This window comes from Mytilus californianus, unplaced genomic scaffold (assembly GCF_021869535.1).
Source record: "Mytilus californianus isolate M0D057914Y unplaced genomic scaffold, xbMytCali1.0.p SCAF_6, whole genome shotgun sequence".
Taxonomy (NCBI): Eukaryota; Metazoa; Mollusca; class Bivalvia; order Mytilida; family Mytilidae; genus Mytilus; species Mytilus californianus.
In genome coordinates this window covers 4,432,626-4,459,613 of record NW_026262712.1, presented here as the reverse complement: position 1 = coordinate 4,459,613, position 26,988 = coordinate 4,432,626, and the positions used below count along the sequence as shown (strand labels likewise).

Sequence of the window (26,988 nt, the reverse complement as noted above, 5' to 3'; positions counted from 1 at the left end):
ATTGTGGATAAGGTTTGTTAAATGTGTTGTAGCCCAGTAATTTCAGAGGAGAAGATTATGTAAAAAATTAACGGAAGACGACGGACGACGGGGGCCAAGTGAGGAAAAAAGCTCACTTTTCCCTTGGGGTCAGGTGAGCTAAAACCAACCAAGAATTCCAAACAAGATTGCACCGTTCTTAAATTAAAAAAAAGTCTCACATTTCATAATTAAGGCATACACGAACGAGATAAACTAATCAGACATGTCAAAACAACTTCAATTGCGATTTGTTTTTACAAAAATAAGTACTACGTATTATTTATACAGTCAGACCTTCTAACTTCTGACATATGAAACTTCATACAGTCAAATAGTTCAAGCCGCCACGAATTTGCATCCCTTGGTCTCGCATTCCGACAATTCCAAAATATCAATGTGAATTTTTAGAATAAACATGATAATCCTTCTCACATACATCCCGTGAATTTCACGGGTGTCCCTCATTTCATATCATGTAAAATTTTAAGTTGGTATACGATTTAGTTTATAACATCAGTGGCGAATCCAGGCGGCGTATAGGTCACACGCCCCAACCCCACCTTTGGTGGCCCAAAAAAATTATATCTTTTTTTTACGATTTTTTTTAGCATAATTCGTCCAAAACATTGTTCGCTTTGCTACACTCTGCGGTATGTAAGCTGTTGGAATTACGCCCACTTTGAAAAAACCTGAATCCGTCCCTATATATTGTCAATAATATTTTGACCAACATCAATGTACGATAATCATAACACGATGGAGAGATAACAGAACCGTTTATTTATACAACTATTAATAAACTATCATTATTGCATTTTCTCGATGGCCTGAGACTATTATAATACTAATTTATACTTAGTATTATACATGTTATAGTTACAATTAGGGATAGATAGATTTGATTTTTAATGCATGATTATTGTAATCCTTTTCTCACCATAAACATTCATTTTCTATGGCGATTCTGCAAGCATATATACATTTGTTTGATTATCATGCCTTATAATGAACATTTAGCCTTAAGAAGAGTTATTTTAAACGATCATAGGAAATATTACACCCCTAGGTAGATTGGATTACTTATAAAGATAACCATCCTAGTGTGGAAGAAAATCACATATCAAATGTGCGTCCTTCAATTTTTAAGACCATAAACTCTAATTTTAAGTTTAAACACTAAAATTTACATAATTCATAAAAAAAACGTTTAGAGGGCTTAAAACTCAATTTGCGGTTTAACCTTCATTTCTATCTATTTCGCAGTTAGAGTATTATTTTTTTTAATGCAAAGCAAAATTATAAATATTTTTGTTCCAATAAAGTAGGAATTAAGTGTTTACAGATTCAAATAAATAACCAGCCACCAAACTCCTTTTAATTGCTGAAGTTCAATTATGTTATGCGATTATGCATTTTTTTTTTTGACAAAACGGGTTCTGCCTTGTGAAATCTAGGACAAAACCGGGTTGTACACGTACATTGACAAAACCGGGTGCTTCCATTTTGACATGACCCATTTCTTTCGTTCCATACGCAGAAATACAAGTATTGAGGTGCTCAAAGTGACTAGTTTTGCAATCTCCATGTCAATATCTTTCATTCCGTACCATGTGAACAATTTAAGGAGAAATTAAACAAATTCGAGGCAAGGTTCACTCAATTCGTCATTTTGACGTGCATTTTTACAGAGGATGACCTTGAGGTCACTCCGATGTATTGCTATCGCCTAAATTTCCATTATGCAAATTAGTTTTGGGATTTCAACCGATCTATAAAAATTATAGATCCGCGGTCATTACAAGGGAAAAAAGTGCATTTTTATACCTGCGATTCCGTTCTCCGTTCGTACGATGTTTCATCAAAAAATGGAATCATTTCAGTTGTTGATTTAGTACTGAAAATTTGACTGAATTATCTCCTTATTAAATACGGTTTTATATGTTTAATAGGTGTTTAAGAAAGAGGTCAGGTGCTCATGTTCATTCATAAAATTATCGTTCATTCATGAATTTATCGTAAAATCAAAATCACTACACAGGTCACACAGGTTGTATACGTAGTGTCAAAAGATTACCTGTATAGTATCTAAAAATAGACAAACTTAACTGACTCCCCATACTGTAGTGTGTGATAACATTTTGTGAGGGAATTCGATGTTTGCTATACCACTGTTCATTTCAACGCACTTTATGACGATACAACTTTATCAATATGAATGAAATTTTTTGCAGTGTTTTAAGACATAATTTTACTTTAAAATCGCGTATCATTTGTGAACTATTAAATGTTTTACAAGGACGAATTTTCTGTATAAAGTCAATAATTGTGTGAACTTTTGAAGCCCAAACTTTTTATAGCCTTAAATACGCTAATGAAAGATCCGAAAACTATACCCATACAGAACGACATGTTTTTGAAATTGTAGCAAAACTTTTGGTTGACAAATTTTAATTCGTTATTGCATAAATATTAACTTGAAATATCTGTCATTTTCTCCCTACCCAGTTTACCTCTATTACTCATTATGATGTGGACTTGACATTGTTATTGAATCTTATGCAATTTGATTGGATTAAGTTATTATTAGATTACCTTCAAACTGTTCATGCTTTTTCGTACGAGTATATTGATTAAATCAGAGCGTGCATGAATGTGTACAGAAAATTAAATGACCTGCAAACTGGACACTGGATATTACGTTTTATCAATGAATAGATTTTTTTTTTACTTCCCAAATTACAGGGCCCATAAAGGGCATAAAATCAGATACAATTGATTTACATAATTGGTAACAACAACAATAATAGCGGCATATAAATAGATATTTAGTATATAAGCATTGGTCAGAATCAGATGAACGAAACTTAAGGTATGAAAGGTAACAATTGCCACTTTTTATCTTTTCACATAATTTTCCACATACACATTAGATAAATTATTTTTGATAGCCTATTGCGGAGAAAAAAGAGAAAGTTTACTGTATTAACGTTCTATTCCATTAAATACGCCATTTTTCGAAGATAAATGCAGAAAAACATTTATGAACGGCTACGCCAGGTAAAATTGTTGTTTATCCTAAAAAAAATTACAATTTTCAGTTTCATTAGAATATTATAATAATAATAAATCCCAAATTTATGTAGTCATTAGATAAAGTCCGTATATGTCCGATCTGCCTATTTTTGGACATCAAAAGACAATACGATCGTTTTAAGGTCAATTTCGTCTACCTCACACAATCTTGTTAGGCACTATAATGAAATGGACCTGAAATTTATTTCACATGTTTCCTGAAAATTGATAAATATCAAAGCAACATAGAGCTGTTTGTTCTAGTTCGTATAATGACAATTTAATGTCATGTTTGTTTATGATGACCCCCCTTTTCGGGATTGCATCAGAATTATAGTTATCTCGTATCGCATGAGGATGACACATGTCAACTGAGCAATTATGTTTGGGACTTAGTTTTAAGAAATGATGTCAAAGTAACATTATGAAAATATTTTTAGTAAGCTGAAATATATATTTATTTTTTACATGTTTATGTCTTGTAAGATATTTTATTTCTGTCCCGTTTTTCAACATTAGCGTCTGGAAAGTTGAAATGTTTTAACTGAATGGTTAATTTAAATTAATTATGAAAATGGTTAAAATTAAATCAATAAAGGAAATTATTGCCCAGTTACAAACACTACCAGGGGATACTCCATAATGATTTTTTTTTCAGTTATATGTCAAGTTCAGCACATGTATAATTAACCCCAACTTTAGCCTGGTAAACTTGTTGTCTCCTTGTAAAATATAAAACATATTTAAAATGATTTCCTGCTAAAGTCTTATATTGATATAAAGTTAAAACCGTCTTGCTTCTCACTAGTCAACACTCCTGTCCTGTCAGGTTTAATTCTTATATATGTGGATGAAAAATAAAAGTCCACAAAACATTAACATGGCAGCAATTGCTTTTACAGCCTTTAAGACTTTGATTTTTTTTACAGAAGAGTATCCACCATGCACTTGCATTTAACTATAATAATAGTAGAATAGTATGATATACAAATAGATGAAAATTATATATACATGCAACCGTAATATTAATATAATATATAACAACAAACCAGTGTATTCTCTGGAACTGTTATTATATAAGTATAATAGTCTAAGGTATACTGATTTGTATCACTACAATATAATAGTTATTACGGTGAGGTTGAATTTCCTGTCATTTATTCATCATCCAAGCACGAACTTGTATAAGAAAAAAAAATCTCTGTAAATTAACCTCAGTTTCAGGTATAGAGATGTGATCTGTTTCTGTGACATGTGCTTTTGACCATCCACAAGAACCTGTGGTCATCCGATGTTCAGTACTTCAGTACTTTGATTACTTATTTCAGTGGCGGATCCAGAAATTTTCATAAGTGGGGGCCCACTGACTGCCTAAGAGGGGGCCGCTCCGGTCATGCTTCAGTGATTCCCTATATAATCAACCAAATTTTTCCCAGAAAAGGGGGGGCCCGGGCCCCCTGGGCCCCCCTCTAAATCCGCCTCTGTATTTCTCCGTTAATCTAGAACGGTTGTAGAAAATATTACATCTCACAATAGAAAACAGTTATATATGTATAAATATTCTTCGATATCATAACAATAACAAATAAATAAACAGAAAACTACCTTTTCTCTGTCTATTGATGTTCCGTCACCGTGCCGGATATTAGATACCATCGAGTCCAAACATTTTTTGCCGGGGTAGTTAGACACAGTGTACAGGTTTCACTGTATACATTGTATATATTATTGACCTGCTTTTAGGTAATCGTGAGAAAGTCGAGCACCTGTTCGTGTGACGTCATAATACCCTATTTCATTTCCCACAATACACCCGGCGAAAATTTACCTGTTGCAAATCAAAACAAACCAGTGTGGAGTTTGTTCTATCCTATAATGTTATTCACTATATACTTGAGTAAGTAAATATACAATGTAACGTTTTCATATGTTCTTCCAGGTACATCATGACGACGAATTAAATGTCACTCAGCAAAATTGATCTATAAATGGAAGTCGTTCAGTGCCGGGTAGACACAGAAAATCAATAAAGTAAGTTAAATTTATCTAAAGTAGGAATATATGTACATAAAAAATACTTACACATACAAATCTGCATGTGCAAAACAAATAATATATATCTGCAAACTTTTAGAAAGAGGCCCCCCTTCTCCCCTAGACCTAGCTAGCTGCTTGGGCTAACGTTACCACACATCATATTTCGTTGTAAAATTTAACACAATACTTGAAGAATAATTTTTTATTATAAAATAATAGGTACTTTGTTTACCTGAATTACTTTCACTTACATTTCTTTACCTTATCCACATCACCATCTATATTATGATTTAATAAATCAAATCAAATATTTTATTGTCGTATAAATTTTACAGTTTGTGACCAACATGTATTAACACAATAAACATATATACATACATATCAAACATACACAATAAAAACAGCATCAAAATTTATAAAAACAAACAAGCTGTTAAGAGTCCCCTGCCCTCAGTTCTAATGACTTTTTCAAGAAGGATCCTAACTTATTTGTTTGTAAAGGCGTTGATGGATTTAGTAAATAATGAATTTTTTCTTCTTCATTTAAATTATTAAAGTTATTATTTTCAGTACATATGTGTTCAAAAAAGGCATTTCTTAGTGTTTAATTATAATCACAATAGAGTAAAAAATGTTTCTCATCCTCTAGTATTTTACATTTATGACAAAGTCGTTCCTCTCTTGGGATTTTAAAATATCTCCCCTTTTCAATTAAGAAGGAGTGATCACTTAGTCTAAATTTAGTGATCAATCTCCTTATCTGAAAATTAGATATATTTAGATAAGATTCTAGTTTGCAATCCTTTTTACCTTTTTTATATAGATAAAATTTACTTTTATCATCAATGTTTTCAAATTTAGTTTCAATTAAATCTTCATATCTATTTTTCATTTTTAACTTTATATCGTTTTTTATTTTATTTACATGTTTTATGTCCTTACAATTATAAAAATATTAAGGTCAATATTAGTCTCTTCAACAATATTTTTTGCATATGTATACCATGAATAAGTTCCCGTCAAATCTAGAGACTGTGCTAGAGAAAAAGCTTCCTTTATCAATGGATTAATATTATTATTATATAGTCTAGCTAAATATAAAAGGGTTTGTGTTTTAATAAAACATTCTATAGGCAATCTTCCTAATTCAACTCTTGCTCCTAAATTGGATGCATTTTTTCTTATTCCTAGAGTAGATTTACAAAATTTAAGATGCATATTTTCGATAGGGGTTTTGTCTGTAAAATCAAGTTGAATAATTTGTTTTCCTGAAGATAAGGCTCTGTTTTTGGCTCTATGAAAAGAAATATATATATTAATATATGTATCCAAATATGTTACTTCTGAATTATCATGATTATAGGTCATAATTGGTTTTACTAAACATGCTAAAGAATCAAAAAGATTATTTGCTACTTTTATAGGTAGATTATTCAATGATTTAGTATAGGATTTTATTGCAAAAAATACTTTTTTTGCCTTTTTTGTCAGCTCTAAAGTACTTTGTGATAAATTTCCATTACATTTTATCAACATTCCCAAAAATGAATACTACATGTATTATATGTTGGTTTATATGTATGCTTGATGTTTTGTCTATGTTTGTAACTACCTATATGTTCCTCTTAGTTATTGCCTGAACGAAAATAATTGAAAAAAAAAATCCTTTGCGAGCTGTAATGAATGCTGTATTAGTAAGACATTCTTTTTTGTTTTTGCTTTGTCCAAAATTCCAAATTTCTGTGATTTTCATTTATTTATTTTTTTTTATTTTTTTTTCTTCAAATATATGGATCATTCTATATATATTGATAATGTATAAATAACATTTAAGACAAATAATTTAGACTGGTTAAAAAAAAATCTGAGTCCAAGTCTAGTAGTGTTAACTTTGACCATAAGATGGATATTCATCAACACTTAAATATAATCCAACTTAAGGATTTAAATCTAAGACAAATAAGTTATTTTAGAAGTTTTAACTATTCACTTTATTTTTATCAATGTTAAATAGAATTGTCAATGTGTTGGTTATTGTTTCCCCCCAATGAAACAAAATCTGTTATAGATAATGCATATTTTAAGGTTTTTCTTGTTGTTACTAAGAACACACTGAGGGGTGTCAGGATGGATCAAATGAAAGACCAACCAGAGGGAGGTCTTTCTTTGGGCAATCCTGACACCCCAAGATGTGTTCTACGACAAGAAAAACCTTAAAATATGCATTATCTGACTTATATATCGTCAAAAAATATTCTTTTTTTAAAGATTTGCAAAATTTAGCATCCTATTTTACCGACCACACTTAAAAGTGGGATATTCCTTTCTAATGCGTTCAGGTTTTAAAACGCCCTACGGCTCATTTAGAATGTGAAATAAAACTCACCAATTAATCTAGATATAGACCTTAGAAATTATTATCCATACACAATAAAAATATTACTGTAACTGCATGAAGTAAGACACAAATGAATTGTAACCATCTGATAACGGTGTATGAAAAATACAAGACACTTTGTAAGTAATTTATTGTACCAACTTAGTTTATGGAAAGGGGGAGGAGCTACATGTATGTTTTCTTGTCGATTTGTAATGACATTTTATCGCGGAAAAGTGATTATTTTTTCAACAATTTTAATTGAATCGAATGAAATATTCAGAATGATTTTCTTTTGAATAGCAATACATTTTTTTAACAGATAATCAGGATATAATTATACACCTCTCCCCCTCATTGTGAGGTACGTGAATGTTATTCAATAGAATATAAGAATATTTTATTAGTTAATCATTTGATAGAGTAAAAGGTATACATAAATGTAAAAAAGTTAAGAACTGACACGAAGGGGGCACGAAATCGTGATACATGTACATGTTACATGAAAACGAATATCAATACATGTAGGTCACAGTATGATTTCCTATTCAGAATGATTTTCTTTTGAATAGCAATACATTTTTTTAACAGATAATCAGGATATAATTATACACCTCTTCCCCTCATTGTGAGGTACGTGAATGTTATTCAATAGAATATAAGAATATTTTATTAGTTAATCATTTGATAGAGTAAAAGGTATACATAAATGTAAAAAAGTTAAGAACTGACACAAAGGGGGCACAAAATCGTGATACATGTACATGTTACACGAAAACGAATATCAATACATGTAGGTCACAGTATGATTTCCTATTCAGTGTGTATCGTCCTGAACATGCATGAAATATTTGCCACTGGACGTTAAGTAACCATCAATCAATTAACCTATTCAGTTTGAATCAATTAGATTTTCAAAATCTTACACACGAATATGTTAAATCTGGCTTTATTTTAAAGTGTTATGAAAGTTTTACATTAAAATTCATCTCGCATATATGATAATGTCTCTGTATTGTAGCGATAAATTAACAAAACTTCACCTTATTTGTTTCTAAAATTAAAATTCGGGCAAGGACAATTTTTTACACCTATCATAGATTGAACTTAAAAAAATAAATTCCCAAATCGGCAACAGAAACTATCAGACGAATATAATTTTGAGGTAAATTATAGTTTGCATTTTTATCAAGGAAAATAATGACCTCACACAGGTCATTATTTTATGCCTTGGAGCATATTTCATTGAAACATGGTATCGTCCGGGTTGATTCTTCGAAAGAATGACCTATCGTTCTGAAAGAAAATAACTCCATATAGGTATATAAAAAACAAATAAGATATTTTAGATTTTATAAGTTTTATTTACTCCTCAACCTTTTAGCATATTTGAATGGATAAACAAACTGTATTTTATAAGTTTTAAAGTGGTACCCAACACCTTGACTAATATTAATTTGGCTTGTTTAATTTTCATAAAATTTTGAGAAAATGTTTACTTTGACCCTTTGACAAAAATATAAAAATTTCAAAAAATTTGAACCAACCACTTTATCAGAAAAATTTCATTGGTTGTATAGCAGTTTGACAAACACTAATTTTGATCATTGAGAAGCTTAATATTTCCTTAACAATACAACGTAATTAAAACGTTTAGCTGATTTTTACAGAGTTATCTCCCTGTAGTGTTAGGTACCACCTTAAACCTCTATTCCATAAGGAATAAGAAGATCAAACTGAAAATCTGTGTATATTTTAAATAGGACTTATGTAAATGATTCACTCTAACAGGTGTAAATAGAGCTCGATTATGGTGTTTTGTTCTATTTTTATACACCCGTCAAATTTTTGACGGGACGTATTATGGTATACAAATGTCCGGCGTCCGTCCGTCTGTCTGTCAGTCTGTCCGTCTGTCCGTCTGTCTGTCCGTCTGTCTGTCCGGCGTAAACATGTCGCACCGTAACTTGAGAATGACTTATCCAAATTTCATGAAACTTAATATAGTTGTTTCTTATGATGGTCAAACGATCTGTATACTTTTTGGTGAAAATAAGATTAAAACTTTTTGAGTTACAGGACTTAGTAACTAAAACAGGTGTGTGTTTTTTTTCACATGTCGCGCCATATCTCAAAAACAATTTATGATTATTGATTAAAACTTTACACACTTCTTAGTTATATTAATCTTAAGATCTGTATTCTTTTTGGTGATGATTCAAAATTTTATTTTAGAGATATTGAGTATTTTGTTAAAAAAGGGGGAGGGGTTTTTCACATGTCGCGCCGTATCTCAAAAACCGGTTATGATTATTGCTTAAAACTTGACACACTTCTTAGTTATATTAACCTTAAGATCTGTATACTTTTTGGTGATGATTCAAAATTTTATTTTTGAGTTATTGAGTATTTTGTAAAAAAAGGGGGAGGAGTTTTTCACATGTCGTGCCGTATCTCAAATACGATTTATGATTATTGCTTAAAATTTTACACACTTCTTAGTTATATAAATCTAAAGATCTGTATACTTTTTGGTTTTGATTCAAAATTTTATTTTTGAGATATTGATTTTTTTTTTTTTAAAAGGGGGGTTTTCACATGTCACGCCGTATCTCAAAAACGATTGCTTAAAATTTTACACACTTCTTAGGTATATTAATCTTAAGATCTGTATACTTTTTGGTTTTGATTCAAAATTTTATTTTAGAGATATTGAGTTTTTTGTAAAAAAAAAAAGGGGGTTTTCGCATGTCACGCCGTATGTCAGAAACTATTTTGCTTATTGCATAAAAATTCACACTCAAGACAACAGGCGTATCATGCGCTCATGGCGCAGCTGTTTATTACATTTAGGTGTATATCCTTTCGATTTTTAAGACATTTTAAACATTAAAATACTTATGCCAGATTGTATATAGACCCTTTTATTGTTTTACTTTTTAATTAATTATACCAGTAAAAGTAAGGGCTTTTAATACCGTGTGACATGGGTGCTCCGATATAGGAGGAATCTACTTAGAGAAGAAGTATTATTTGGATATATTATAATTTATAAATGTATATATTACAGATGAAATAACCTAATAAGTACTAACAAATTTGATTATATACTACTAATGGTTAACGAGGATGGGATAAGGTACCGGTAATTGATGTATCCACTAACAAATGTCAAAATTATCAATAAAGTATGATTTACTATGAAAAAAAAAAAAAAATTTAACACAATGATTACAATTGTATATTATTTTAAAGTTATTCCATATAGTTCCATATACAATAACAGTTTTTTTTTGTCATGTGTGCCTCAATCCTCAAATAGCCTCACATCAGTCACATGTCAATTAAAGGATTGTTAATTTTTACATCTTTGAAAAGGCTGTGTGGCCTTCTTGTAATTTTCAATATTGAAGTATAATGTAGATGTAGACATATGGTAGAGCTCCTCATTTTGTGCTCACATACATGTAACCTTTTGCAGGATTTCCTCTTAAGTCAAAAAAATTTCACCACTCACAAATTTTCTTTCGCCAACTAACATAAATATATTTATGTTTAGAACTTTGTTTTCCTTCTTGCTAACAAAACAATTAAATTCAGTTTGCAGCATTGTTGTCTCATTTATTTTAATTCTGCAGATCTTTTTATAATCTACATTGTAATAAATGAACACTCGATCAATTATCACAAAAAAATAACAAAGTCGAATTGTAATATTTCTCTGTCCTTTTGTCGTTTTTATACGACCGCAAAAAAATTTTTGTGGTCGTATATTGGTATGACGTTGGCGTCGTCGTCGTCGTCCGGCGGCGTCGTCGTCCGAAGACGCATTAGTTTTTGCACTCTAACTTTAGTTTAAGTGAATAGATCTCTATGAAATTTTACCATAAGGTTCAATACCACAAAAGGAAGGTGGGGATGTATTTTGGGGGTTATGGTACCAACAGTTAAGGAATTAGGGGCCAAAAAGGGTCCAAAAATAAGCATTTTCTAGTTTCCAGACAATAACTGTGGAACGGTGTATGGATCTCTCTGAAATTATACTACAAGTTTCCATACCACAAAGGGATGGTTAGGATTTGCTTTGGGGGGTTATTGCTCAAACCGTTTAAGAATTAGGGGCAAAAAAGGGGGAAAAACAAGGTTGTCCTCATTAATGGACAAATACTTTAGTACAAAACATAATTTAAAGCAGTGTAAGGGAGATAAATCAAATACATCATTGAAATTATCTCCCTTACACTGCTTTTAAATTATGTATAAAGTAATGGTTAATGAACAATTAAGATAATTTAAAACAGTGTAAGGGAGGTAATCCAAATACAACGTTTTGGTTACTTCCCTTACACTGCTTTTAAATTATGTTTAAAGAAATGCATATTTATAAAGGAAGACCAGTATGGCGCATTAGATTTGTAAAATCTTTGACCACATTTATTTATTTGTTATGCCGAATCTAACCGTGTATTTAGATTTTTAATTTTGGGTCCAGTTTTCAAATTGGTCTACATTAAGGTCCAAAGGGTCCAAAATTAAACTTTGTTTGATTTTAACAAAAATTGAATATATGGGATTCTTTCATATGCTGAATCTAAACATGTATTTAGATTTTTATACGACAGCAAAAAAATTTTGTGGTCGTATATTGGTATGACGTTGGCGTCGTCGTCGTCGTCGTCGTCGTCCGGCGTCGTCATCGTCGTACGGCGTCGTCGTCCGAATACATACTGGTTTTCGCACTCTAACTTTAGTTTAAGTGAATGGATCTTTTTGAAATTTGACCATAAGGTTAAATACCACAAAAGGAAGGTTGGGATTGATTTTGGGGGTTATGGTACCAACAGTTAAGGAATTAGGGGCCAAAAATAAGCATTTTCTAGTTTCCAGACAATAACTGTGGAACGGTGTATGGATCTCTCTGAAATTATACTATAAGTTTCCATACCACAAAGGGATGGTTAGGATTTGCTTTGGGGGGTTATGGCTCAAACCGTTTAGGAATTAGGGGCAAAAAAGGGGGAAAAACAAGGTTGTCCTGGTTAATGGACAAATACTTTTGTACAAAACATAATTTAAAGCAGTGTAAGGGAGATAAATCAAATACATCATTGAGATTATCTCCCTTACACTGCTTTTAAATTATGTATAAAGTAATGGTTAATGAACAATAAAGATAATTTAAAACAGTGTAAGGGAGGTAATCAAAATACAACGTTTTGGTTACTTCCCTTACACTGCTTTTAAATTATGTTTAAAGAAATGCATATCTATAAAGGAAGACCAGTAAAAATATCTGCAAATGTTGCATCTTTTTTTTTTACAAAAAAATCCATATGAAAGATTTGACAGTATATTTTTAATTCTATTATAAAATAGATTAAGTTAGCACTATGGTAAATTTAATTGGGTAATTATGGTTGCCAACTCCATTGGAAATTTGAATAGAGATTATGACCATATCTTGAGGGAAAGAATTTTTTGGGGGAAAAAAGGGGGGGATAAAAAGAAATTGTGGGGGGTCAATTTTTTCTCATTTCAGATTTCAGAAATTAAAAAGAATTATTCTTCAAATATTTTTTTTTTTTCAAATTTCAAATATTGAAAAATTTCAAGAAGTAATCTTTAATTGCACAGTATGGCGCCTTAGATTTGTAAAATCTTTGATCACATTTATTTATTTGTTATGCCGAATCTAACAGTGTATTTAGATTTTTAATTTTGGGTCCAGTTTTCAAATTGGTCTACATTAAGGTCCAAAGGGTCCAAAATTAAACTTTGTTTGATTTTAGCAAAAATTGAATATATGAGGTTCTTTGATATGCTGAATCTAAACATGTATTTAGATTTTTGATTTTTTGGCCCAGTTTTCAAGTTGGTCCAAATTGGGGTCTAAAATTAAACTTTGTTTGATTTCAACAAAAATTGAATATGTGGGGTTCTTTGATATGCTGAATCTAACCATGTATTTGGATTTTTTATTTGTGGACCCCGTTATCAAATTGGTTCATATTGAGGTCAAAAGGGTCCAAAATTAAACTTTGTTTGATTTCATCTAAAATTGAAGTATTGGGGTTCTTTGATATTCCAAATCTAACCGTGTATTTAGATTTTTAATTTTTGGTCCTGTTTTTTAAATTTGTCTACATTAAGGTCCAAAGGGTCCAAAATTAAACTTAGTTTGATTTTAACAAGAATTGAATTCTTGGGGTTCTTTGATATGCTGAATCTAAACATGTGTTTAGATTTTTGATTATGGGCCCAGTTTTCAAGTTGGTCCAAATTGGGGTCCAAAATTAAACTTTGTTTGATTTCAACAAAAATTGAATATATGAGGTTCTTTGATATGCTGAATCTAACCATTTTTTTAGATTTTTGATTATGGGCCCAGTTTTCAAGTTGGTCCAAATTGGGGTCCAAAATTAAACTTTGTTTGATTTCAACAAAAATTGAATATATGAGGTTCTTTGATATGCTGAATCTAACCATGTATTTAGATTTTTTATTTGTGGGCCCCGCTATCAAATTGGTTCATATTGAGGTCAAAAGGGTCCAAAATTAAACTTTGTTTGATTTCATCAAAAATTGAATTATTGGGGTTCTTTGATATGCCAAATCTAACCGTGTTTTTAGATTTTTAATTTGGGTCCCGTTTTTTAAATTGGTCTTCATTGAGGTCCAAAGGGTCCAAAATTAAACTTAGTTTGATTTTAACAAAAATTGAATTCTTGGGGTTCTTTGATATGCTTAATCTAAATATGTGTTTAGATTTTTGATTATGGGCCCAGTTTTCAAGTTGGTCCAAGTTGGGGTCCAAAATTAAACTTTGTTTTGATTTCAACAAAAATTGAATATATGGGGTTCTTTGATATGCTGAATATAACCATGAATTTAGATTTTTTATTTGTGGGCCCCGCTATCAAATTGGTTCATATTGAGGTCAAAAGGGTCCAAAATTAAACTTTGTTTGATTTCATCAAAAATTGAATTATTGGGGTTCTTTGATATTCCAAATCTAACCGTGTATTTAGATTTTTAATTTCAAGTCCCGTTTTTTAAATTGGTCTACATTAAGGTCCAAAGGGTCCAAAATTAAACTTAGTTTAATTTTGCAAAAATTGAATTCTTGGGGTTCTTTGATATGCTGAATCTAAACATGTGTTTAGATTTTTGATTATGGGCCCAGTTTTCAAGTTGGTCCAAGTTGGGGTCCAAAATTAAACTTTGTTTGATTTTAACAAAAATTGAATATATGGGGTTCTTTGATATGCTGAATCTAACCATGTATTTTGATTTTGGACATTGGACCATAATAGGTAAATTAAAAAAATTCAAGTTCTTAGACCACATTCTTTCTGTGTCAGAAACCTATGCTGTGTCAAATATTTAATAACAATCCAAATTCAGAGCTGTATCAAGCTTGAATGTTGTGTCCATACTTGCCCCAACTGTTCAGGGTTCGACCTCTGCGGTCGTATCAAGCTGCGCCCCAGCGAAGCATTTTATTGATTTTTGGCCGAGTTTTGAAGTTGGTCCAAATTGGATCCAAAATTAAACTTTGTTTGATTTCAACAAAAATTGAATATATGGGGTTCTTTGATATGCTGAATCTAACCATGTATTTAGATTTTTTATTTGTGGACCCCGCTATCAAATTGGTTCATATTGAGGTCAAAAGGGTCCAAAATTAAACTTTGTTTGATTTCATCAAAAATTGAATTATTGGGGTTCTTTGATATGCCAAATCTAACCGTGTATTTAGATTTTTAATTTTGGGTCCCGTTTTTTAAATTGGTCTACATTAAGGTCCAAAGGGTCCAAAATTAAACTTAGTTTGATTTTAACAAAAATTGAATTCTTGGGGTTCTTTGATATGCTGAATCTAAACATGTGTTTAGATTTTTGATTATGGGCCCAGTTTTCAAGTTGGTCCAAGTTGGGGTCCAAAATTAAACTTTGTTTGATTTCAACAAAAATTGAATATATGGGGTTTTTTGATATGCTGAATCTAAACATGTATTTAGATTTTAGATTTTTGGCCCAGTTTTCAAGTTGGTCCAAATTGGGGTCCAAAATTAAACTTTGTTTGATTTCAACAAAAATTGAATATATGGGGTTCTTTGATATGCTGAATCTTACCATGTATTTAGATTTTTTATTTGTGGGCCCGCTATCAAATTGGTTCATATTGAGGTCAAAAGGGTCAAAAATTAAACTTTGTTTGATTTCATAAAAAATTTAATTATTGGGGTTCTTTGATATGCCAAATCTAACCGTGTATTTAGATTTTTAATTTTGGGTCCCGTTTTTTAAATTGGTCTACATTAAGGTCCAAAGGGTCCAAAATTAAACTTAGTTTGATTTTAACAAAAATTGAATTCTTGGGGTACTTTGATATGCTGAATCTAAACATGTGTTTAGATTTTTGATTAAGGGACCAGTTTTCAAGTTGGTCCAAGTTGGGGTCCAAAATTAAACTTTGTTTGATTTCAACAAAAATTGAATATATGGGGTTCTTTAATTGATATGCTGAATCTAACCATGTATTTTGATTTTGGATATTGGACCATAACAGGTAAATTAAAAAAATTGAAGTTCTTAGACCACATTTTTTCTGTGTCAGAAACCTATGCTGTGTCAAATATTTAATCACAATCCAAATTCAGAGCTGTATCAAGCTTGAATGTTGTGTCCATACTTGCCCCAACTGTTCAGGGTTCGACCTCTGCGGTCGTATCAAGCTGCGCCCAGCGAAGCATTTTATTTTATAGATATTCTTATCTGAAACTATAACTGGGCTAAATGTTACCAAACTTTTCTTGAATGTTTGTAATAAAATCTAGTTGTAAAATGAGGGGCCTGATGGGTTATTTTCGTTCTTCGTGATCGGCACATTTTCGCTATCGTGATCTGTTTTTCTACAGATTTTTTTTTTTTTATATTTTCGTGATCCGTGATCATGGAAATTTATTTTCCGTGAATCGTGATGAGACCCCCCCCCCCCATCAGGCCCCTCTAAAATGTGTTCACTGGTATTTCATCCTTCAACTACAACTGTATACGCATGACAGCTGTTGCTAAAATAGATCATAGGGGTCAAATTCAGTTTTTAGCCAGTTTCTAAAAGAGTTAAGCAGTTGGAGCAAAACTGACAAGAGAAAAAATGAGGAGCAGGTCAAGGTCTATCACCTCTTCAAGGTGTAATACCACCATTGATTTTCCCCTATTAGTCTTTGTTAAATTTGCACATTTAAAAAAATTGTGCAGAATTTATATTTGTTTCAAATAAAGAAATACTTGGCATGAGTAAAGTTTTATCCTGTCCAGTACTATAGAAAAAATTTCAGATAACATTTCATTGCATATAAGAAAATAACCATCACTGGAAGTTAACCAATCACATTTTCCCCTTTTATTAACCTGTGTACAAGCTTTAGTAACCATGTAACCTCAAGTTTCCAAAATATTCTATAGAAACCCCAAATAAAAAAATAATGGTGCTTTTAAATACCCAAGATATATGTTTATGACCCAGAAATGTTTTACTGCAATGAAATGTAGGATTAATTACCTACAACTGTCAAATTCAAGGGAATATTTTTTTCGACCTATTTTCATATGCAACCTGATGTAACGTACTATGATTTGGTAGTTAATTATACCTTAAATTTCAGTAAGATTTGGACAACCAATTTCAGAGTTATTGCCCCTTAAATGTCAATTTTGAGAAAATTTCACAGATTTTGGCTTATACATTATATCAAGATTCCACAGGATGTTAATTGATCAGTAGATGAGTCTTCCATTTTTTCTTCTGTTGTTCGGGTAACTGTACGTCTCACTGTATGGTAAGTATTATTGTCAGCTAAAATGTCAATGAAACAGATATGTACATGTATTTGACAGAATACATGTTATTTAATTAACCATACTACTGTTAGTTAAGATTTCTTAGTGCATTTACTTGCAATTGTATCAGTAATATCATATGTAAAGCACCTGCATATAGAACTGTAATATGAAGTGGAGATTATGGGTGGTTTTTTCAATGAGAGGGTGTTTCTCGGCTACAATCTCATCGAAGGGTGACTGCCCTGAGATGATATGTAGGAGAGAAACATCCTAGAGTTTGGAAGACCATTGATTATCTGTTAATTTCACTGTTTTCTTAGGCAACATCAATGACTTTGGTTCATGATGTCATACCTTCTCTTTCTACTCGACTGAGAAAATAGACCATATCACTCGAGTAGCTTGATATGAAAAATTATCACAAGAAAAGACCATAGTAAAATTTGAGAAAATAGCGATAATTTGTATTCTTTGACACCTTTAGAAAATCAATGACTAGAATAAATATATGTTTGAAAAGTGTAAAACAAGACCAAAAATAAGTGAAACACATGATAATCAATAAATATCACGTGTTGTTCATTAATTGACATTGCAGGATGTGAAATAATATAGAGTTTTTTTTTCATGAATACCAGTGAGTATCAGTTAATATTGTCCAGAGTAGATTTTCCTATTGCACGTACAAGCTTGCAATAACCCTTTTATTGTATAGCAAAGTTTGAAAAACTGATTAAAATTTTTTTTAGGTTCCTCATATGAATTGTTTTACATTCATGACATTTGTCAATTTGGGGGCTTATACATGTAAAGCTTACTTTGCAGTATGGGTTTTGCTCATTGTTGAAATCCGTACAGTGACCTATAGTTGTTAAATTCTACGTCATTTGGTCTCTGGTGGAGAGTTGTCTCAGTGGCAATCATACCACATCCTCTTATTTCTATATTGTCACTCATAGATTACGCCGATTATTTAAAGCTTACTCGAATTGCACTAGTGCAATATAACAGAATATTGCACTCTATTTTTTTTTGTTATGTTTTGTTGGAAATTTTATGTTATGCAATTTAAATATCAAACATCACAACTTACTATTTCAGGGTAGAGTTGTCCCCTTGAAGTTGTCCATTTGTCCAAAAAATTTTGATCAACCATGTCATTGCTTTATAAAGGAGTAGGTCCAGTAAGACCCCTTTTTGGCCCCAAAATATAGCAGTTTTACAAAATTGTTAAAATATAAACTTTTAGCTATTTATTGGAAAGTAGAATACTTCTGTTACATAAATATAGGCTGTTTTTTATGGAAAGCCAATGGGGTCAAAATTCTTACTTCGTAACTTGTCAATTCATAACTTGTAACTGTGTGATTTGTCAATTTGTATATTGGTGTTTTGTAACTTGTCGATTCGTAAATTGTCAATTTGTATATTGATGTTTTGTAACTTGTCAATTCGTTAAATGTCAATTTGTATATTCAATTTGATGTTTTGTAACTTGTCGATTCGTAAATTGTCAATTTGTATATTGATGTTTTGTAACTTGTCGATTCGTTAAATGTCGATTTGTAAATTGTCAATTTGTATATTGATGTTTTGTAACTTGCCGATTTATAAATTGTCAATTTGTATCATTGATGTTTTGTAACTTGTCGATTCGTAAATTGTCAATTTGTATATTGATGTTTTGTAACTTGTCGATTCGTAAAATTTCAATTTGTATATTGATGTTTTGTAACTTGTAACATGTCGATTCGTTAAATGTCAATGTGTGAAATGTCGATGTCGTTGTATTATGCTAACAATCATTATGACGACAGGACTATATATATAAGTAATTCTAATCAATTAATTACAGCAAATGCGTCTAAAAGAAAGCAAAACAAAAATCGCATGTTTACAGGATCCCAGTTTTATTTTGTTTACTGACGTGGACTTTCTTTCGAGAACAGAAACTATATAAAAATACATCCCGACTAGTTCAGTCCCTCGACGTAATCGATCTCTCCTTATTGCGTTGGTCAGTGTTATATAACGACTGGATTATTCAGGTGAATACAATAAGGAGATGTGGTAATAAACCGTATGATTGCCAATGAGACAACTATCCACCAAAGCGAGGTTTAAATAAAGTTGATGTAAGCAAGTATAGGCAACCTACGGCCTTCAACAATGAGAAAACCTAATACCATATAGTCGGCTATAAAAGGCTACATCATTACTGGAAAACCCAGGTACTAGTAATAAACGATTTCTATTAATCCTAAAATGCTATTATCGGACCATTTCATTCTGGCAGGAGGAAAAGGACTGACACATATATATATATATTAATATACATGCCTACTGAATTTTTCTGGTCAAGAAACTTAAAAATTGCCGCTACCAGATTTCCGTTCTATAAAAATATACAACGAAAAAGACCAAAATATTCACGAGTCCCTCGATCTCAACAGCTACTTAACGCCCAGTACTCCCGATATGAACCCCACGGTCACCCGGTGCCACACCTCCTTATAGCCCGGCAAACTTACCAAATATAATATTTTGACGATCGGATCGTTAATTAACCGAAAAGATTCACGATATTACTCAATAAAGCTTTTTTTTTTCAAATTGCATGTCATAAAGAATAAAAAATCATTTGCAATGAATTCGTAACAATATAATCCTGATATCCAATTGACAAACTATGTTGTATTCTGCCTGGCTCTTCTGTTGAGCAGTCAGCCAGAATCCCAAGCTACCATTTTACTCTAAAAATGACCCAATACATACCCCTGGGCAAAACCCAAAATCATGTGCAAATATTTTCATGGAGAAATAAAATTAGTGTAAGCATATTGGAGATAATTGCCTCTGTCACGCAAATAGTGAGATGGCGAGATCTTTTCTCTGACAAGTCAAAGGGATAGGGTGTCACTTTGGTTAAAAGTATGTGTATAAGGAGGGGGTTGAGATTTAAAAAAAAAATGTTTAACCCCGCCGCATTTTTGCGCCTGTCCCAAGTCAGGAGCCACTGGCCTTTGTTAGTCTTGTATCGTTTTTAATTTTAGTTTCTTGTGTATAATTCAGAGTTTAGTATGACGTCCATTATCACTGAACTAGTATACATTTTTGTTTAGGGCCAGCTGAAGGACTCCTCCGGGTGCGGGAGTTTCTCGCTGCATTGAAGACCCATTAGTGGACTTCGGCTGTTGTCTACTCTATTGTCGGGTTGTTGTCTCTCTGACACATTCCCCATTTCCATTCTCAATTTTATGTAGGTGACGCGTGTAGTAAAAAATAAACAGTTTCATGGTTTTACGATCATGGTCATAAACAAAATATCTTGAGGGGACACCTAGTATATTTCGATCTAGTACCATGATAATTCTAGAATTATAATTGATTTAAATTACTTCGGTATATATTCCAACGAATCGACAAGTTACAAAACATCAATATACAAATTGACAATTTACGAATCGACAAGTTACAAAACATCAATATACAAATTGACAGTTTACGAATCGACAAATTACAAAACATCAATATACAAATTGACAAATCACACAGTTACAAGTTACAAATTGACAAGTTACGAAGTAAGAATTTTGACCCTGTTGGCTTTCCATAGTTTTTGACAATACAATGCACATGTATCGGGTACTAGCATCATTAAGCCATGCTAAATTACTGAAATCTTCACAATTTGAGAATTTGAGTTAAATTTTAGACAGTTTCAGTCTTTAATGGAAGTGGCCGCATTTGTGTTCATTCTTAATATTTAAATGCAAGTTGTATTTGATGATAATACATAACATATATAAAGATTGAGACTGAACACGGATGCGGCCACTTTCATTTTTGACAAAAACCATCTGAAAAGTGACATATTATGGCATATTTGATAGATTTTTCATATTTAAGCTTGAATCTGAGCGTCTTTAATGATAAAATCAGTTCAAATCTGTCACATAAACTAATTGAATCTACTGAAGTAGACACTTAAGTGTTTAAAAAGTGACCAATATCTTTCATCAGATGAACCTGAAATTTGAGGCCAAAATCAGCCCTTACCGGACCTACTCCTTTCCATTAATCTTTTTTTTTCCAGAGTAATAGCTTTAGTTGCATGAGATCATTTTAAATGATTTGATATAGTGAAATGTACAATTAATTGTTTAATAACTATTTTTTGATAAGGATGGCCAGCTGTAACATCCAGTACCTTATCCTTTTCATATATATTTTAAATAACAGAAAAACATATTTATACATGATTTATACTCTATCATGTATTTTTTTTACTAAAATACACCTGTAATCATGATTAAGATAAAAATTGAGAATGGAAATCATGGAAATGGAGAATATGTTAAAGAGACAACACTATTTCATGGAGAGAAAAATAGATTTGACAAATACCTTATGTATTTCTGACTGGTTTTAATTGCATCTATGAAAAATATAGAAATTTGATTAGTTTGAGAAACTTTTGATTTAATCAGCAACTGTAAGATTTATTTCATCTCAATTTCTCAACTTTATCATATATTCATGATATTTTTAAGCAAAAAATAGTAACCTATTCGAGCAGCTCATCCTTGCTACTCATTACATAATAAATGCCCCCCCCCCTCCCCGCACACACACCACTGAGGATATTGGAGTCCTCCCATGATATGTGAGAAGGAAAGAAATAAGATGAAGGGGGCTTCTTATATTTATGATTTTAAAAGATAAATCTGTTGTAAAAATGAAAACTTTAGTGATGTGCATTGTTTTTATGAGGGTCTAAATGGAGAGTACATCATTTCTGTATTTTTTATGCCCCCGCCGTAGTGAAGGGGGGGGCATTAAGTTTTACCCTTGTCCGTCTGTATGTTTTCCGTTTGCCTCAACCAAATGTTATGAAATTTATTACAATGCTTATTACCACAAAACACAGATAAAATTTGAATTTTGGTGGCGTCACTTTAACGGTTCCTAAGAGTTATGCCCCTTTACAAATGGAAAAATTGCTAAATTTTTTGTTTCCATTCTCTAACTTTAGTTTGCCACAACCAAATGTAATGAAACTTATAGACAATGCTTATTACCACAAAAAACAGATCAAGTTTGAATTTTGGTGGCATCACTTTTACCGTTCTAGAGTTATGCCCCTTTACAAATGAAAAAAATGCTTAATTTTTCGTTTCCGTTGCCTCAACCAAATGTAATGAAACTTATAGACAATGCTTATTACCACAAAACACAGATCAAGTTTGAATTTTGGTGGCATCACTTTTACCGTATAGAGTTATGCCTCTTTACAAGTGAAAAAAATGCTTAATTTTTCGTTTCCGTTGCCTCAACCAAATGTTATGAAGCTTATAGACAATTCTTATTACCACAAAACACAAATTAAGTTTGAATTTTGGTGGCGTCACTTTTACCTTTCTAGAGTTATGCCCCTTTACAAATGGAAAAATTGCTGAATTTTTCATTTCCATTGCCTCAACCAAATGTTATGAAGCTTATAGACAATTCTTATTACCACAAAACACAAATCAAGTTTGAATTTTGGTGGCATCACTTTTACCGTTCTAGAGTTATGCCCCTTTACAAATGAAAAAATTGCTGAATTTTTCATTTCTGTTGCCTCAACCAAATGTTATGAAGCTTATAGACAATTCTTATTACCACAAAACACAGATCAAGTTTGAATTTTGGTAGCATCACTTTTACCGTTCTAGAGTAATGCCCCTTTACAAATGAAAAAATCGCTGAATTTTTCGTTTCCTTTGCCTCAACCAAATGTTATGAAGCTTATAGACAATTCTTATTACCATAAAACACAAATCAAGTTTGAATTTTGGTGGCGTCACTTTTACCTTTCTAGAGTTATGCCCCTTTACAAATGGAAAAATTGCTGAAATATTTGTTTCTGTTTTCTAACTTTAGATTGCCTCAACTAAATGTTATGAAACTTATGCACAATACTAATTACCACAAAACTCAGATCAAGTACAAATTTGGGTAGCGTCACTTTTACAGTTTTTGAGTTATGTCCCTATATAACGTTATATGCAAGTGGGGGCATCATCTGTGTCCCATGGACACATTTCCCATTTATTTTTATTTTTTATACAATTTTTCTTTGTTCTTTACTTTTTGGCCTCGCATCCTTTATTTTTTTTTAGCTCTCTATTATTTTCTATTCTTTATTTTTTTGCCCATTATTCTCTATAATGTAAACCCCATCCATACCCTTTTTATCAGAACAGTGCCCCTCTTCCGTCGTTTTCTAGCTAGAAAGCTGTGCATATAAATGACTGAGTATTCACTAAAGTTTGACCAGTGTGATCAAGTAGGTCTTTTTGATATTACTGGATCTAATTGGTTTCTATAAAAGAAAAATATTTTATTATTTTTACTCGTCATATATGCACATTAAATAAAGTAAACTAAATTCACATAATTGTTTTTTTCTCTCGTTCCAATATGTCAGTTGTGATCTGCACAATGTTGGATGAACAGTGACATACAAATTGGTTATTAAATTATAAAATCAGAGACATATATAGCACTATATATGTCTCTGATAATATTGACTTTTCACAAAGAATCTTTTATATTTTTCATTTATTTCAGCTTTGTTCTTCCTTTACTTGTGCTACATGTATTGATCTATTTAAAACTTTTATCTGCTGTGTTTCCCCTGATTTATTTGAATAGGGATGTTATACATGTTATAGCCATTGTTCTATTTAGTTGATGATATTCTTTGTATAAAATCAATGAAAATGTAGAAAGCTTTTTAATCATGTTAATACTGTTATCATAATCTCAGGTGCAGATATTTTGTCCATGAAGATCTTTGAAGAGACAACGTAATTAAAATTGTTGAAATGTGCATCTTGTGGTATTATTTGATCTTATTGTTGTTCTATTAATAGTTGTATCTTTTATGTTTTTCCCTGATTTATGAATAAAATATGTTATAGTTATTTAGTTGAAGTTTTGTTCTTTGTAGAAAATCAATGAAGACCTGGAAAAGCTTATTAACTCAGGTGAAGATTTGGTGTTAATACAGTGAGTGATATTTTATTATGGGGATTTTGGTTTTTTTTTGGGGGGGGAGGGTGGGGGCAGGGGTTTCTGGGTCCCCTTTATGGAGCTACATAAATGGTTAAATCGTTACTGCATATACTTTTTACAAGTCCTGCTCATAATGTTGCCTTCAATCAGGTTCCCCATCCCTTTTTTCTTCTTCAAAATCCTGGATTTATCTTTTGTTTTTCACTTTAGTTTTATTGGGGTTTCAAAAACAAAAAGGGTGTTTCCTTGAATGAGAAAAACTTTCCTCATTTCAGACTTTAAAGTCGACATTTTTTTTTAGAAATTAATTGTCCCCTGCACAATTAATGCAGTGCAGTGGACATAGAAATACCTAGCATCCATTAATTCATCCACCTGCCAGATAGTGTAAGGGTTCTCATCTGTAAATATCTTGACAGATTTTTATTAAATTGATATCAAAGGTCTCAGACATATCAAAACAGTGCTGATCAACTATTTTTAAAAGAGTTATTACCCCTTTGAAATATTCATTATATGGAAAATTGCATTGTAAGTACTCTCAAGCCTTGATTTCTTGTAGGATTGTAATGAAATTTATATCGAAGGTTTATATCGTCAAGTACTCAGCCAGGGGCAAGTTCAAAAATCAGTACTGATCAATTATTTTTCAGGAGTTACATCCCTTTGAAATGAAAAATTCTATTATAAGCACTCTTAAGCCTGAATTTCTTCTCAGATTAAAAAATCAAAGATTTATATTAAATATTAGTATGTCGTGGGCAAATTTGAAAATCAGTGCTCGTCACCTATTTTTACAGGAACTACCTGGTCCCTTAGCTTAAATATGTTTAAAATGTAATTTATATTGAACACTGCATTGTGAGCACTCTTAAACCATGTTGTATTTTCATGAAATTTTTAACAAAGGTTTACATCTGCAACTGCAAGGTATAAAAAGAGTTTGATACATGTAATTGACACCAATATTCTATTTTTACAGGAGTTATGCCCCTTGAAAATAGAAATTATATGAAAAAAAACAGAATTATGTCCGCGATTCGTGCAATTTCTTGTAGGATATTTGGTTATGAAAAGGTTTAAAAGAACCAAAAAATTATTGCCCTTGGACAGATAAAATATGTGCATCAGCGGGGCACATTGAAACCTAGCTGCTCATTTCTTTATACCTTGAAGATTGTATGTTGACCTAGATGTCACATTGAATCCCAGGTGCTCTTTTCTTTATACCTTGAAAATTGTATGTTGACCTAGATGTCTTTGATATCTTGTGTTGTTGAATTGCTTTCTGATTTACATTTTTTCACACATTTATTCTTCAAATAGGTATTTGAGTTATATGACATGTATGAGCGAGTACACTGTATAAATGATGCTTTTGGTATATCAAAACTAATCATCAGACAATTGTCCACTGTATTGAGCAAATTATCTGCTTCTATGCCAATCATTTAAGAGTAGGAGGAAAGATTGGTTGATTCAGAGTCAGAATGATATGTCTAAATAAGGTAGTAGCTGCATGTCTTCCCTAATACAGTAGACAATTACTATGTCTGTAAATCTGCATGTCTTCCCTAATACAGTGGACAATTACTATGTCTGTAAATCTGCATGTCTTCCCTAATACAGTAGACAATTACTATGTCTGTAAATCTGCATGTCTTCCCTAATACAGTGGACAATAACTATGTCTGTAAATCTGCATGTCTTCCCTAAAACAGTAGACAATTACTATGTCTGTAAATCTGCATGTCTTCCCTAATACAGTAGACAATTACTATGTCTGTAAATCTGCATGTCTTCCCTAATACAGTGGACAATTACTATGTCTGTAAATTCAGAAATTAATGCGTGCGTTCAGTGTCTTCCCTAGAAAATTTTTCATGCATGGTGGGTCCATTGTGGATTTGCAAGGCGGCGTGCAATGATTCTTTTTCAGAATTAGTTACACTACATAATTTATATGTTTATAGCCATATACCAATCTGATTGTTTTATTATAGGTAAGTCATGGAACTTTAAAGTATTTATTACATATGAGAGGAATTAATGAAAGACATTATAAACAATAATAAAAATAATCCAGTCTGCACTAGTTATTTACAAATTAATGCCATGTACATTATTTTGTTGATATCTTCCTCTGTTTCAACTTTCCAAAGGTCCCCACACATTTTTCAAAATCAAAATCTTCCTGCTTTGGTCCTTCAATTGATATATGCATTGAGCAATTCAGCACTTTTTGGCATAGTCTGTTTCTCAAAGGTGTTTTAACTCTGTTTAAGCATGAAAAACACCTTTCACAATCAGCTGTTGAAACTGGCAAAACAAGACCAATTGCTGCATACTTAGACAGACAAGGATACAAAGTTCCAAAACTGGCAACTTTGTTCATTGTCTGCCTAAAAGTCATGTCTTTACATTCTTTCACTAACAGTGTCCTCAATTTGCTGATAGAATGGTTTCAGCAGCAGCAACAGCAAGTTGTTCAATAAAACTTTGAATGTCATCATTGCTTCACAGAGATTTTACAGTAAACAATAAAAAAAAAGTTTATTTGCCATTTATTA

At 31.6% G+C, this 26,988-nt stretch overlaps 1 protein-coding gene across 39 annotated transcripts in view; it reads left to right on the top strand.

The window, feature by feature from the left end:
• The first annotated feature begins 4,901 nt into the window (after positions 1-4,901).
• LOC127706058 (uncharacterized) overlaps positions 4,902-26,988 on the top strand; it is a 32,209-nt gene continuing 10,122 nt past the window's right edge. For all 39 annotated transcript variants that reach the window (XM_052210488.1, XM_052210477.1, XM_052210512.1 and 36 more), the window contains exons 1-2: positions 4,902-4,990; positions 24,354-24,412. The gene's annotated coding sequence lies outside the window, so the exon portion shown is untranslated. The remainder of the gene's footprint in view (positions 4,991-24,353; positions 24,413-26,988) is intronic.